The following is a 14,112-nucleotide window of genomic DNA, read 5'->3' as shown; positions in this document are numbered from 1 at the left end:
CCATTTTATATTTTAGGGTGGCGTTCCGGCCCTGTTCCGGGTACTTTTTCGTGATAAAATGTAGATTTTGAGCAGTAATGGGTTAATGACAGCATATTGGTGCACCTTTCTCATTTCAAAATGTTCTTCATGTGTGTTTGCATCATTTTCAAGTGAGTTTTGCTTCCGTTTTATATATTAGGGTACTGTTATGGCCCGTTCCGGCACATTCTGGGTACTTTTTCGTGATAAAATGTAGATTATGGGTAGTAATGGATTAATGACAGCATATTGGTGCACCTTTCTCATTTCAAAATGTTCTTCATGTGTGTTTCCATCATTTTCAGGTGAGTTTCGATGCGGTTTTATATATTATGGTATCGTTCGAGACTGTTCTGGGTACTTTTTCATGATAAAATGTAGTTTTTGGCCAGCAATGGGTTAATGACAGTATATTGGTGCACCATTCTCTTTCCAAAATGTTCTTCATGTGTGTTTGCATCATTTTCAGGTGAGTTTCCATGCAGTTTTATATATTATGGTATCGTTCGAGACTGTTCTGGGTACTTTTTCATGATAAAATGTAGTTTTTGGCCAGCAATGGGTTAATGACAGTATATTGGTGCACCATTCTCTTTCCAAAATGTTCTTCATGTGTGTTTGCATCATTTTCAGGTCACTTTCATGGATATTTTATATATTATTGTAGCGTTCCGGCCCGTTCCGGGTACTTTTTCGTGATAAAATGTAATTTTTGGGCAGTATTGGGTTTATGACAGCATATTGGTGCACCTTTCTCCTTTCAAAACGTTCTTCATGTGTGTTTGCATCATTTTCAAGTGACTTTCGTGGACGTTTTATATATTAGTGTAGCGTTCCGGCCCGTACCGGATACTTTTTCGTGATAAAATGTAGTTTTTGGGCAGTAATGGGTTAATGACAGCACATTGGTGCACCTTTCTCATTTCAAAATGTTCTTCATGTGTGTTTGCATCATTTTCAGGTGAGTTTTGTGGACGTTTTATGTATTACGGTAGCGTTCCGGCTCGTTCTGGGTATTTTTTCATGATAACATGTAGGTTTTGGGCAGTAATGGGTTAATGACACCATGTTGGTGCACCTTTCTCATTTCAAAATGTTGTTCATATGTGTTTGCATCATTTTCAGGTGAGTTTTGTGGACGTTTTATATATTACGGTAGCGTTCCGGCCCGTTCTAGGTACTTTTTCGTGATAACGTAGGTTTTGAGCATTAATGGGTTAATGACAGCATATTGGTGCACTTTTCTCATTTCAAAATGTTCTTCATGGGTGTTTGCATCATTTTCAGGTGAATTTCTCTGCCATTTTATATTTTAGGGTGGCGTTCCGGCCCTGTCCCGGGTACTTTTTCGTGATAAAATGTAGATTTTGAGCAGTAATGGGTTAATGACAGCATATTGGTGCACCTTTCTCATTTCAAAATGTTCTTCATGTGTGTTTGCATCATTTTCAAGTGAGTTTTGCTGCCGTTTTATATATTAGGGTACTGTTATGGCCCGCACTGGCACAATCTGGGTACTTTTTCGTGATAAAATGTAGATTATGGGCAGTAATGGATTAATGACAGCATATTGGTGCACCTTTCTCATTTCAAAATGTTCTTCATGTGTGTTTGCATCATTTTCAGGTGAGTTTCCATGCAGTTTTATATATTATGGTATCGCTCGAGACTGTTCTGGGTACTTTTTCATGATAAAATGTAGTTATTGGCCAACAATGGGTTAATGACAGTATCTTGGTGCACCATTCTCATTCCAAAATGTTCTTCATGTGTGTTTGCATCATTTTCAGGTCACTTTCATGGACATTTTATATATTATTGTAGCGTTCCGGCCCGTTCCGGGTACTTTTTTGTGATAAAATGTAATTTTTGGGCAGTAATGGGTAATTGACAGCATATTGGTGCACCTTTTTCATTTCAAAATGTTCTTCATGTGTGTTTGTATCATTGTCAGGTGAGTTTCACTGCTGTTCAATATAATAGGGTACTGTTCCGGCCCGTTCTGCCTTGTTCCATGTACTTTTTCGGGATAAAATGTAGATTTTGGGCAGTATTGGGTTTATGACAGCATATTGGTGCACTTTTCTCCTTTCAAAATGTTCTTCATGTGTGTTTGCATCATTTGCATGTGACTTTCGTGGACGTTTTATATATTAGTGTAGCGTTCCGGCCCGTTCCGGATACTTTTTCGTGATAAAATGTAGTTTTTGGGCAGTAATGGGTTAATGACAGCATATTGGTGCACCTTTCTCATTTCAAAATGTTCTTCATGCGTGTTTGCATCATTTTCAGGTGAGTTTTGTGAATGTTTTATATATTACGGTAGCGTTCCGGCCCGTTCTGGGTACTTTTTCTTGATAACATGTAGGTTTTGGGCAGTAATGGGTTAATGACAGCATATTGGTCCACCTTTCTCATTTCAAAATGTTCTTCATGTGTGTTTGCATCATTTTCAAGTGAGTTTTGCTGCCGTTTTATATATTAGGGTACCGTTCCGGCCCGTTCCGACACATTCTGGGTACTTTTTTGTGATAAAATGTAGATTATGGGCAGTAATGGATTAATGACAGCATATTGGTGCACCTTTCTCATTTCAAAATGTTCTTCATGTGTGTTTCCATCATTTTCAGGTGAGTTTCGATGCGGTTTTATATATTACGGTAGCGTTCCAGACTGTTCCATGTACTTTTTCATGATAAAATATAGTTTTTGGGCAGTAATGGGTTAATGACAGCAGATTGGTGCACCTTTCTCATTTCAAAATGTTCTTCATGTGTGTTTGCATCATTTTCAGGTGAGTTTTGCTGCAGTTTTATATATTACGTTAGCGTTCCGGCCCGTTCCGGGTACTTTTTTCGTGATAAAATGTAGATTTTGGGCAGTAATGGGTAAATGACAGAATATTGGTGCACTTTTCTCATTTCAAAATGTTCTTCATCTGTGTTTGCATCATTTTCAGGTGTGTTTTGCTGCCATTTTATATATTACGGTAGCCTTGCGGCCCTTTTTTTCGTGATAAAATGTAATTTTTGGGCAGTAATAGGTTAATGACAGACTATTGGTGCACCTTTCTCATTTCAAAATGTTCTTTATGTTTGTTTGCAACATTTTCAGGTGAGTTTCACTGCCATTTTATATATTAGGGTACTGTTCCGGCTCGTTCTGGCACGTTCCAGGTACTTTCTCGTGATAAAATGTAGTTTTTGGGCAGTAATGGGTTAATGAGAGCATATTGGTGCACCTTTCTCCTTTCAAAATGTTCTTCACGTGTGTTTGCATCATTTTCAGGTGAGTTTTGCTGCAGTTTTATATATTACGTTAGCGTTCCGGCCCGTTCCGGGTACTTTTTTCGTGATAAAATGTAGATTTTGGGCAGTAATGGGTAAATGACAGAATATTGGTGCACTTTTCTCATTTCAAAATGTTCTTCATCTGTGTTTGCATCATTTTCAGGTGTGTTTTGCTGCCATTTTATATATTACGGTAGCCTTGCGGCCCTTTTTTTCGTGATAAAATGTAATTTTGGGGCAGTAATAGGTTAATGACAGACTATTGGTGCACCTTTCTCATTTCAAAATGTTCTTTATGTTTGTTTGCAACATTTTCAGGTGAGTTTCACTGCCGTTTTATATATTAGGGTACTGTTCCGGCCCGTTCTGGCACGTTCCAGGTACTTTCTCGTGATAAAATGTAGTTTTTGGGCAGTAATGGGTTAATGAGAGCATATTGGTGCACCTTTCTCCTTTCAAAATGTTCTTCACGTGTGTTTGCATCATTTTCAGGTGACTTTCATGGACGTTTTATATATTAGTGTAGCGTTCCAGCCCGTTCCGGGTAATTTTTGTGATAAAATGTAATTTTTGGGCAGTAATGGCTGATTGACAGCATATTGGTGCACCTTTCTCATTTCAAAATGTTCTTCATGTGTGTTTTCATAATTTCCAGGTGAGTTTCACTGCTGTTCTATACATTAGGGTACTGTTCCGGCCCGTTCTGGCACGTTCCATGTACTTTTTCGGGATAAAATGTAGATTTTGGGCAGTATTGGGTTTATGACAGCATATTGGTGCACCTATCGCCTTTCAAAATGTTCTTCATGTGTGATTGCATCATTTTCAGGTGACTTTCGTGGACGTTTTATATATTAGTGTAGCGTTCCGGCCCGTTCCGTGTACTTTTTCGTGATAAAATGTAGTTTTTGGGCAGTAATGGGTTAATGACAGCATATTGGTGCACCTTTCTCATTCCAAAATGTTCTTCATGTGTGTTTGCATCATTTTCAGGTGAGTTTTGTGGACGTTTTATATATTACGGTAGTGTTCTGGCCCGTTCTGGGTACTTTTTCGTGATAACATGTAGGTTTTGAGCATTAATGGGTTAATGACAGCATATTGGTGAACCTTTCTCATTTCAAAATGTTGTTCATGGGTGTTTGCATCATTTTCAGGTGAACAGGTGCATTTCTCTGCCATTTTATATTTTAGGGTGGCGTTCCGGCCCTGTTCCGGGTACTTTTTCGTGATAAAATGTAGATTTTGAGCAGTAATGGGTTAATGGCAGCATATTGGTGCACCTTTCTCATTTCAAAATGTTCTTCATGTGTGTTTGCATCATTTTCAAGTGAGTTTTGCTGCCGTTTTATATATTAGGGTACCGTTCTGGCCCGTTCCGGCACGTTTTGGGTACTTTTTCGTGAAAAAATGTAGATTATGGGCAGTAATGGATTAATGACAGCATATTGGTGCACCTTTCTCATTTCAATATGTTCTTCATGTGTGTTTCCATCATTTTCAGGTGACTTTCGCTGCAGTTTTATATATTACGGTAGCGTTCCGGCCGGTTCTGGGTACTTTTTCGTGATAAAATGTAGTTTTTGCGTAGTAATGGGCTAATGACAGCATATTGATGCAACTTTCTCATTTCAAAATGTTCTTCATGTGTGTTTGCATCATTTTCAGGTGAGTTTCGCTGCTGTTTTATATATTAGGGTACCGTTCCGGCCCGTTCCGGCACGTTCCGGGTACTTTTTTGTGATGAAATGTAGATTTTGGCCAGTAATGGGTAAATGACAGAATATTGGTGCACCTTTCTCATTTCAAAATGTTCTTCATGTGTGTTTACATCATTTTCAGGTGTGTTTTGCTGCCATTTTATGTATTACGGTAGCCTTGCGGCCCGTTTTTTCATGATAAAATGTAATTTTGGGGCAGTAATGGGTTAATGACAGACTATTGGTGCACCTTTCTCATTTCAAAATGTTCTTTATGTTTGTTTGCAACATTTTCAGGTGAGTTTCACCTCTGTTTTATATATTAGGGTACCGTTCCGGACCGTTCTGGCACGTTCCAGGTAATTTTTCGCGATAATATGTAGATTTTGGGCAGTATTGGGTTTATGACAGCATATTGGTGCACCTTTCTCCTTTCAAAATGTTCTTCATGTGTGTTTGCATCATTTTCAGGTGACTTTCATTGACGTTTTATATATTAGTGTAGCGTTCCGGCCCGTTCCGGGTACTTTTTCGTGATAAAATGTAGTTTTTTGGCAGTAATGGGTTAATGACAGCATATTGGTTCACCTTTCTCATTTCAAAATGTTCTTCATGTGTGTTTGCATCATTTTCAGGTGAGTTTCGCTGCTGTTTTATATATTAGGGTACCGTTCCGGCCCGTTCCGGCTCGTTCTGGGTACTTTTTTGTGATAAAATGTAGATTTTGGGCAGTAATGGGTAAATGACAGAATATTGGTCCACCTTTCTCATTTCAAAATGTTCTTCATGTGTGTTTGCATCATTTTCAGGTGTGTTTTGCTGCAGTTGTATATATTCCGGTAGACTTGCGGCCCGTTTTTTCGTGATAAAATGTAATTTTGGGGCAGTAATGGGTTAATGACAGACTATTGGTGCACCTTTCTCATTTCAAAATGTTCTTTATGTTTCTTTGCAACATTTTCAGGTGAGTTTCATTGCCGTTTTGTATATTAGGGTACCATTCTGGCCCGTTCTGGCATGTTCCAAGTACTTTTCCGCGATAAAATGTAGATTTTGGGCAGTATTGGGTTTATGACAGCATATTGGTGCACCTTTCTCCTTTCAAAATGTTCTTCATATGTGTTTGCATCATTTTCAGGTGACTTTCGTGTACGTTTTATATATTAGTGTAGCGTTCCAGCCCTTTCGGGGTACTTTTTTCATGATAAAATGTAATTTCTGGGCATTAATGGGTTATTGACAGCATATTGGTGCACCTTTCTCATTTCAAAATGTTCTTCATGTGTGTTTGCATCATTTTCAGGTGAGTTTCACTGCTGTTTTATATATTAGGGTACCGTTCTGGCCCGTTCTGGCACGTTATAGGTACTTTTTCGGGATAAAATGTAGATTTTGGGCAGCATTGGGTTTATGACAGCATATTGGTGCACTTTTCCCCTTTCAAAATGTTCTTCATGTTCATTTGCATCATTTTCAGGTGACTTTCGTGGACGTTTTATATATTAGTGTAGCGTTCCGGCCCGTTCTGGGTACTTTTTCGTGATAAAATATAGTTTTTGGGCAGTAATGGGTTAATGACAGCATATTGGTGCACCTTTATCATTTAAAAATGTTCTTCACGTGAGTTTGCATCATTTTCAGGTGAGTTTTGTGGACGTTTTATATATTAAGGTAGCGTTCCGGGAAGTTTCCGGGTTCTTTATCGTGATGAAATGTAGTTTTTGGGGTGTAATGGGTTAATGACAGACTATTGGTGCACCTTTCTCATTTAAAAATGTTCTTTATGTGTGTTTGCAACATTTTCAGGTGAGTTTTGCATCTGTTTTATACATTAAAGTAGCGTTCTGGAAAGTTCCAGGTACTTTTTCGTGATAAAATGTAGATTTTGGGCTGTAATGGGTAAATGACACAAAATTGGTGCACCTTTCTCATTTCAAAATGTTCTTCATGTGTGTTTGCATCATTTTCAAGTGAGTTTTGCTGCCGTTATATATATTAAGGTACCGTTCTGGCCCGTTCTGGCACGTTCGGGTACTTTTTCGTGTAAAAATGTAGATTATCGGCAGTAATGGATTAATGACAGCATATTGGTGCACATTTCTCATTTCAAAATGTTCTTCATGTGTGTTTGCATCATTTTCAGGTGAGTTTCGATGCGGTTTTATATATGAGGGTAGCGTTTCAGACCGTTCCGTGTACTTTTTCGTGATAAAATGTATATTTTGGGCAGTAATGGGTAAATGACAGAATATTGGTGCACCTTTCTCATTTCAAAATGTTCTTCATGTGTGCTTGCATCATTTTCAGGTGTGTTTTGCTGCTGTTTTATATATTACGATAGCCTAGCGGCCCGTTTTTTCATGATAAAATATAATTTTGGGGCAGTAATGGGTTAATGACAGACTATTGGTGCACCTTTCTCATTTCAAAATGTTCTTCATGTGTGTTTGCATCATTTTCAGGTGACTTTCGTGGACGTTTTGTATATTAGTGTAGTGTTCCGGCCCATTCCGGGTACTTTTTCGTGATAAAATGTAGTTTTTGGGCAGTAATGGGTTAATGACAGCATATTGGCGCACCTTTCTCATTTCAAAATGTTCTTCATGCATGTTTGCATCATTTTCAGGTGAGTTTCACTGCTGTTTTATATATTAGGGTTCCGTTCCGGCCCGTTCCGGCACGTTCCAGGCACTTTTCCGTGATAAAATGTAGATTTTGGGCAGTAATGGGTAAATTACAGAATATTGGTGCACCTTTCTCATTTCAAAATGTTCTTCATGTGTGTTTGCATCATTTTCAGGTGTGTTTTGCCACTGTTTTATATATTACGGTTACCCTAGCGGCCCATTTTTCCGTGATAAAATGTAATTTTGGGGGAAATGGGTTAATGACAGACTATTGGTGCTCCTTTCTCATTTCAAAATGTTCTTCATGTGCGTTTGCATCATTTTCAGGGGACTTTCGTGGACGTTTTATATATTAGTGTAGCGTTCCGGCCCGTTCCGGGTACTTTTTCGTGATAAAATGTAGGTTTTGGGTAGCAATAGGTTAATGACAGCATATTGGTGGACCTTTCTCATTGAAAAATGTTCTTCATGCTTCACTGCTGTTTTATATATTAGAGTTCCGTTCCGGCCCGTTCCGGCACATTCCAGGTACTTTTTCGGGATAAAATGTAGATTTTGGGCAGTATTGGGTTTAGGACAGCATATTGGTGCACCTTTCTCATTTCAAAATGTTCTTTATGTTTGTTTGCAACATTTTCAGGTGAGTTTCACCTCTGTTTTATATATTAGGGTACCGTTCCGGACCGTTCTGGCACGTTCCAGGTAATTTTTCGCAATAAAATGTAGATTTTGGGCAGTATTGGGTTTATGACAGCATATTGGTGCACCTTTCTCCTTTCAAAATGTTCTTCATGTGTGTTTGCATCATTTTCAGGTGACTTTCATGGACGTTTTATATATTAGTGTAGCGTTCCGGCCCGTTCCGGGTACTTTTTCGTGATAAAATGTAGTTTTTTGGCAGTAATGGGTTAATGACAGCATATTGGTTCACCTTTCTCATTTCAAAATGTTCTTCATGTGTGTTTGCATCATTTTCAGGTGAGTTTCGCTGCTGTTTTATATATTAGGGTACCGTTCCGGCCCGTTCCGGCTCGTTCTGGGTACTTTTTTGTGATAAAATGTAGATTTTGGGTAGTAATGGGTAAATGACAGAATATTGGTCCACCTTTCTCATTTCAAAATGTTCTTCATGTGTGTTTGCATCATTTTCAGGTGTGTTTTGCTGCCGTTGTATATATTCCGGTAGACTTGCGGCCCGTTTTTTCTTGATAAAATGTAATTTTGGGGCAGTAATGGGTTAATGACAGACTATTGGTGCACCTTTCTCATTTCAAAATGTTCTTTATGTTTGTTTGCAACATTTTCAGGTGAGTTTCACTGCCGTTTTGTATATTAGGGTACCATTCTGGCCCGTTCTGGCATGTTCCAAGTACTTTTCCGCGATAAAATGTAGATTTTGGGCAGTATTGGGTTTATGACAGCATATTGGTGCACCTTTCTCCTTTCAAAATGTTCTCCATATGTGTTTGCATCATTTTAAGGTGACTTTCGTGGACGTTTTATATATTAGTGTAGCGTTCCGGCCCTTTCGGGGTACTTTTTTCATGATAAAATGTAATTTCTGGGCATTAATGGGTTATTGACAGCATATTGGTGCACCTTTCTCATTTCAAAATGTTCTTCATGTGTGTTTGCATCATTTTCAGGTGAGTTTCACTGCTGTTCTATATATTAGGGTACCGTTCTGGCCCGTTCTGGCACGTTATAGGTACTTTATCGGGATAAAATGTAGATTTTAGGCAGTATTGGGTTTATGACAGCATATTGGTGCACTTTTCTCCTTTCAAAATGTTCTTCATGTTCATTTGCATCATTTTCAGGTGACTCTCGTGGACGTTTTATATATTAGTGTAGCGTTCCGGCCCGTTCTGGGTACTTTTTCGTGATAAAATATAGTTTTTGGGCAGTAATGGGTTAATGACAGCATATTGGTGCACCTTTATCATTTAAAAATGTTCTTCACGTGAGTTTGCATCATTTTCAGGTGAGTTTTGTGGACGTTTTATATATTAAGGTAGCGTTCCGGGAAGTTTCCGGGTTCTTTATCGTGATGAAATGTAGCTTTTGGGGTGTAATGGGTTAATGACAGACTATTGGTGCACCTTTCTCATTTAAAAATGTTCTTTATGTGTGTTTGCAACATAATCAGGTGAGTTTTGCATCTGTTTTATACATTAAAGTAGCGTTCTGGCACGTTCCAGGTACTTTTTCGTGATAAAATGTAGATTTTGGGCTGTAATGGGTAAATGACAGAAAATTGGTGCACCTTTCTCATTTCAAAATGTTCTTCATGTGTGTTTGCATCATTTTCAAGTGAGTTTTGCTGCCGTTATATATATTAAGGTACCGTTCTGGCCCGTTCTGGCACTTTCGGGGTACTTTTTCGTGTTAAAATGTAGATTATCGGCAGTAATGGATTAATGACAGCAAATTGGTGCACATTTCTCATTTCAAAATGTTCTTTATGTGTGTTTGCAACATAATCAGGTGAGTTTTGCATCTGTTTTATACATTAAAGTAGCGTTCTAGCACGTTCCAGGTACTTTTTCGTGATAAAATGTAGATTTTGGGCTGTAATGGGTAAATGACAGAAAATTGGTGCACCTTTCTCATTTCAAAATGTTCTTCATGTGTGTTTGCATCATTTTCAAGTGAGTTTTGCTGCCGTTATATATATTAAGGTACCGTTCTGGCCCGTTCTGGCACTTTCGGGGTACTTTTTCGTGTTAAAATGTAGATTATCGGCAGGAATGGATTAATGACAGCAAATTGGTGCACATTTCTCATTTCAAAATGTTCTTCATGTGTGTTTGCATCATTTTCAGGTGAGTTTCGATGCGGTTTTATATATGAGGGTAGCGTTCCAGACCGTTCCGTGTACTTTTTCGTGATAAAATGTAGATTTTGGGCAGTAATGGGTAAATGACAGAATATTGGTGCACCTTTCTCATTTCAAAATGTTCTTCATGTGTGCTTGCATCATTTTCAGGTGTGTTTTGCTGCTGTTTTATATATTACTTTAGCCTAGCGGCCCGTTTTTTCATGATAAAATATAATTTTGGGGCAGTAATGGGTTAATGACAGACTATTGGTGCACCTTTCTCATTTCAAAATGTTCTTCATGTGTGTTTGCATCATTTTCAGGTGACTTTCGTGGGCGTTTTATATATTAGTGTAGTGTTCCGGCCCATTCCGGGTACTTTTTCGTGATAAAATGCAGTTTTTGGGCAGTAATGGGTTAATGACAGCATATTGGCACACCTTTCTCAATTTAAAATGTTCTTCATGCATGTTTGCATCATTTTCAGGTGAGTTTCACTGCTGTTTTATATATTAGGGTTCCGTTCCGGCCCGTTACGGCACGTTCCAGGTACTTTTTCGTGATAAAATGTAGATTTTGGGCAGTAATGGGTAAATGGCAGAATATTGGTGCACCTTTCTCATTTCAAAATGTTCTTCATGTGTGTTTGCATCATTTTCAGGTGTGTTTTGCCACTGTTTTATATATTACGGTAACCCTAGCGGCCCATTTTTCCGTGATAAAATGTAATTTTGGGGCAGTAATGGGTTAATGACAGACTATTGGTGCTCCTTTCTCATTTCAAAATGTTCTTCATGTGTGTTTGCATCATTTTCAGGGGACTTTCGTGGACGTTTTGTATATTAGTGTAGCGTTCTGGCCCGTTCCGGGTACTTTTTCGTGATAAAATGTAGGTTTTGGGTAGCAATAGGTTAATGACAGCATATTGGTGGACCTTTCTCATTGAAAAATGTTCTTCATGCATGTTTGCATCATTTTCAGGTGAGTTTCACTGCTGTTTTATATATTAGAGTTCCGTTCCGTCCCGTTCCGGCACATTCCAGGTACTTTTTCGGGATAAAATGTAGATTTTGGGAAGTATTGGGTTTATGACAGCATATTGGTGCACCTTTCTCCTTTCAAAATGTTCTTCATGTTTATTTGCATCATTTTCAGGTGACTTTCGTGGACGTTTTATATATTAGTGTAGCGTTCCGGCCCGTTCTGGGTACTTTTTCGTGATAAAATATAGTTTTTGGGCAGTAATGGGTTAATGACAGCATATTGGTGCACTTTTATCATTTCAAAATGTTCTTCACGTGAGTTTGCATCATTTTCAGGTGAGTTTTGTGGACGTTTTATATATTAAGGTAGCGTTACGGGAAGTTTCCGGGTTCTTTATCGTGATGAAATGTAGTTTTTGGGGTGTAATGGGTTAATGACAGACTATTGGTGCACCTTTCTCATTTAAAAATGTTCTTTATGTGTGTTTGCAACATTTTCAGAAGAGTTTTGCATCCGTTTTATACATTAAAGTAGCGTTCTGGCACATTCCAGGTACTTTTTCGTGATAAAATGTAGATTTTGGGCAGTAATGGGTAAATGACAGAAAATTGGTGCAGCTTTCTCATTTCAAAATGTTCTTCATGTGTGTTTGCATCATTTTCAAGTGAGTTTTGCTGCCGTTATATATATTAAGGTACCATTCTGGCCCGTTCTGGCACGTTCGGGGTACTTTTTCGTGTTAAAATGTAGATTATCCGCAGTAATGGATTAATGACAGCATATTGGTGCACATTTCTCATTTCAAAATGTTCTTCATGTGTGTTTGCATCATTTTCAGGTGAGTTTCAATGCGGTTTTATATATGAGGGTAGCCTTCCAGACCGTTCCGGGTCCTTTTTCGTGATAAAATGTAGATTTTGGGCAGTAATGGGTAAATGACAGAATATTGGTGCACCTTTCTCATTTCAAAATGTTCTTCATGTGTGCTTGCATCATTTTCAGGTGTGTTTTGCTGCTGTTTTATATATTTGGTAGCCTAGCGGCCCGTTTTATCATGATAAAATATAATTTTGGGGAAGTAATGGGTTAATGACAGACTATTGGTGCACCTTTCTCATTTCAAAATGTTCTTCATGTTTGTTTGCATCATTTTCAGGTGACTTTCGTGGACGTTTTATATATTAGTGTAGTGTTCCGGCCCATTCCGGGTACTTTTTCGTGATAAAATGTAGTTTTTGGGCAGTAATGGGTTAATGACAGCATATTGGTGCACCTTTCTCATTTCAAAATGTTCTTCATGCATGTTTGCATCATTTTCAGGTGAGTTTCACTGCTGTTTTATATATTAGGGTTCCGTTCCGGCCCGTTCCGGCACTTTCCAGGTACTTTTTCGTGATAAAATGTAGATTTTGGGCAGTAATGGGTAAATGACAGAATATTGGTGCACCTTTCTCATTTCAAAATGTTCTTAATGTGTGTTTGCATCATTTTCAGGGGACTTTCGTGGACTTTTTATATATTAGTGTAGCGTTCCGGCCCGTTCCGGGTACTTTTTCGTGATAAAATGTAGGTTTTGGGTAGCAATAGGTTAATGACAGCATATTGGTGGACCTTTCTCATTGAAAAATGTTCTTCATGCATGTTTGCATCATTTTCAGGTGAGTTTCACTGCTGTTTTATATATCAGATTTCCGTTCCGGCCCGTTCCGGCACATTCCAGGTACTTTTTCGTGATAAAATGTAGATTTTGGGCAGTAATGGATAAATGACAGAATATTGGTGCACCTTTGTCATTTCAAAATGTTCTTCATGTGTGTTTGCATCATTTTCAGGTGTGTTTTGCCGCTGTTTTATATATTACGGTAGCCTAGCGGCCCATTTTTCCGTGATAAAATTCAATTTTGGGGCAGTAATGGGTTAATGACAGACTATTGGTGCACCTTTCTCATTTCAAAATGTTCTTCCTGTGTGTTTGCATCATTTTCAGGTGACTTTCGTGGACGTTTTATATATTAGTGTAGCGTACCGGCCCGTTCTGGGTACTTTTTCGTGATAAAATGTAGTTTTTGGGCAGTAATGGGTTAATGACAGCATATTGGTGAACCTTTCTCCTTTCAAAATGTTGTTCATGTGTGTTTGCATCATTTTCAGGTAAGTTTCATGGACGTTTTATATATTACGGTAGCGTTCCGCCCCGTTCTGGGTTCCTTTTCGTGATAACATGTAGGTTTTGGGTAGTAATATGTTAATGACAGCATATTGGTGGACCTTTCTCATTTAAAAATGTTCTTCATGTGTGTTTGCATCATTTTCAGGTGAGTTTCGTGGACGTTTTATATATTAGGGTAGAGTTCCAGACCGTTTCGGGTACTTTTAATGGGCTAATGAAAGCAGATTGGTGCACCTTTCTCATTTCAAAATGTTCTTCTTGTGTGTATACATCATTTTCAGGTGAATTTTGCTGCAGTTTTATATATTACGGTAGTGTTCCGGCCCGTTCCGGGTACTTTTTCGTGATAAAATGTAGTTTTTGGGCAGTAATGGGTTAATGACAGCATATTGGTGCACCTTTCTCATTTCAAAATGTTTTTCATGTGTGTTTGCATCATTTTCAGGTGTGTTTTGCTGCTGTTTTATATATTACGGTAGCCTAGCGGCCCGTTTTTCCG

This window comes from Ambystoma mexicanum, chromosome 1p (assembly GCF_040938575.1).
Source record: "Ambystoma mexicanum isolate Mex_15411 chromosome 1p, UKY_AmexF1_1, whole genome shotgun sequence".
NCBI classification, from domain to species: domain Eukaryota; kingdom Metazoa; phylum Chordata; class Amphibia; order Caudata; family Ambystomatidae; genus Ambystoma; species Ambystoma mexicanum.
This window is presented reverse-complemented; position numbering follows the sequence as displayed.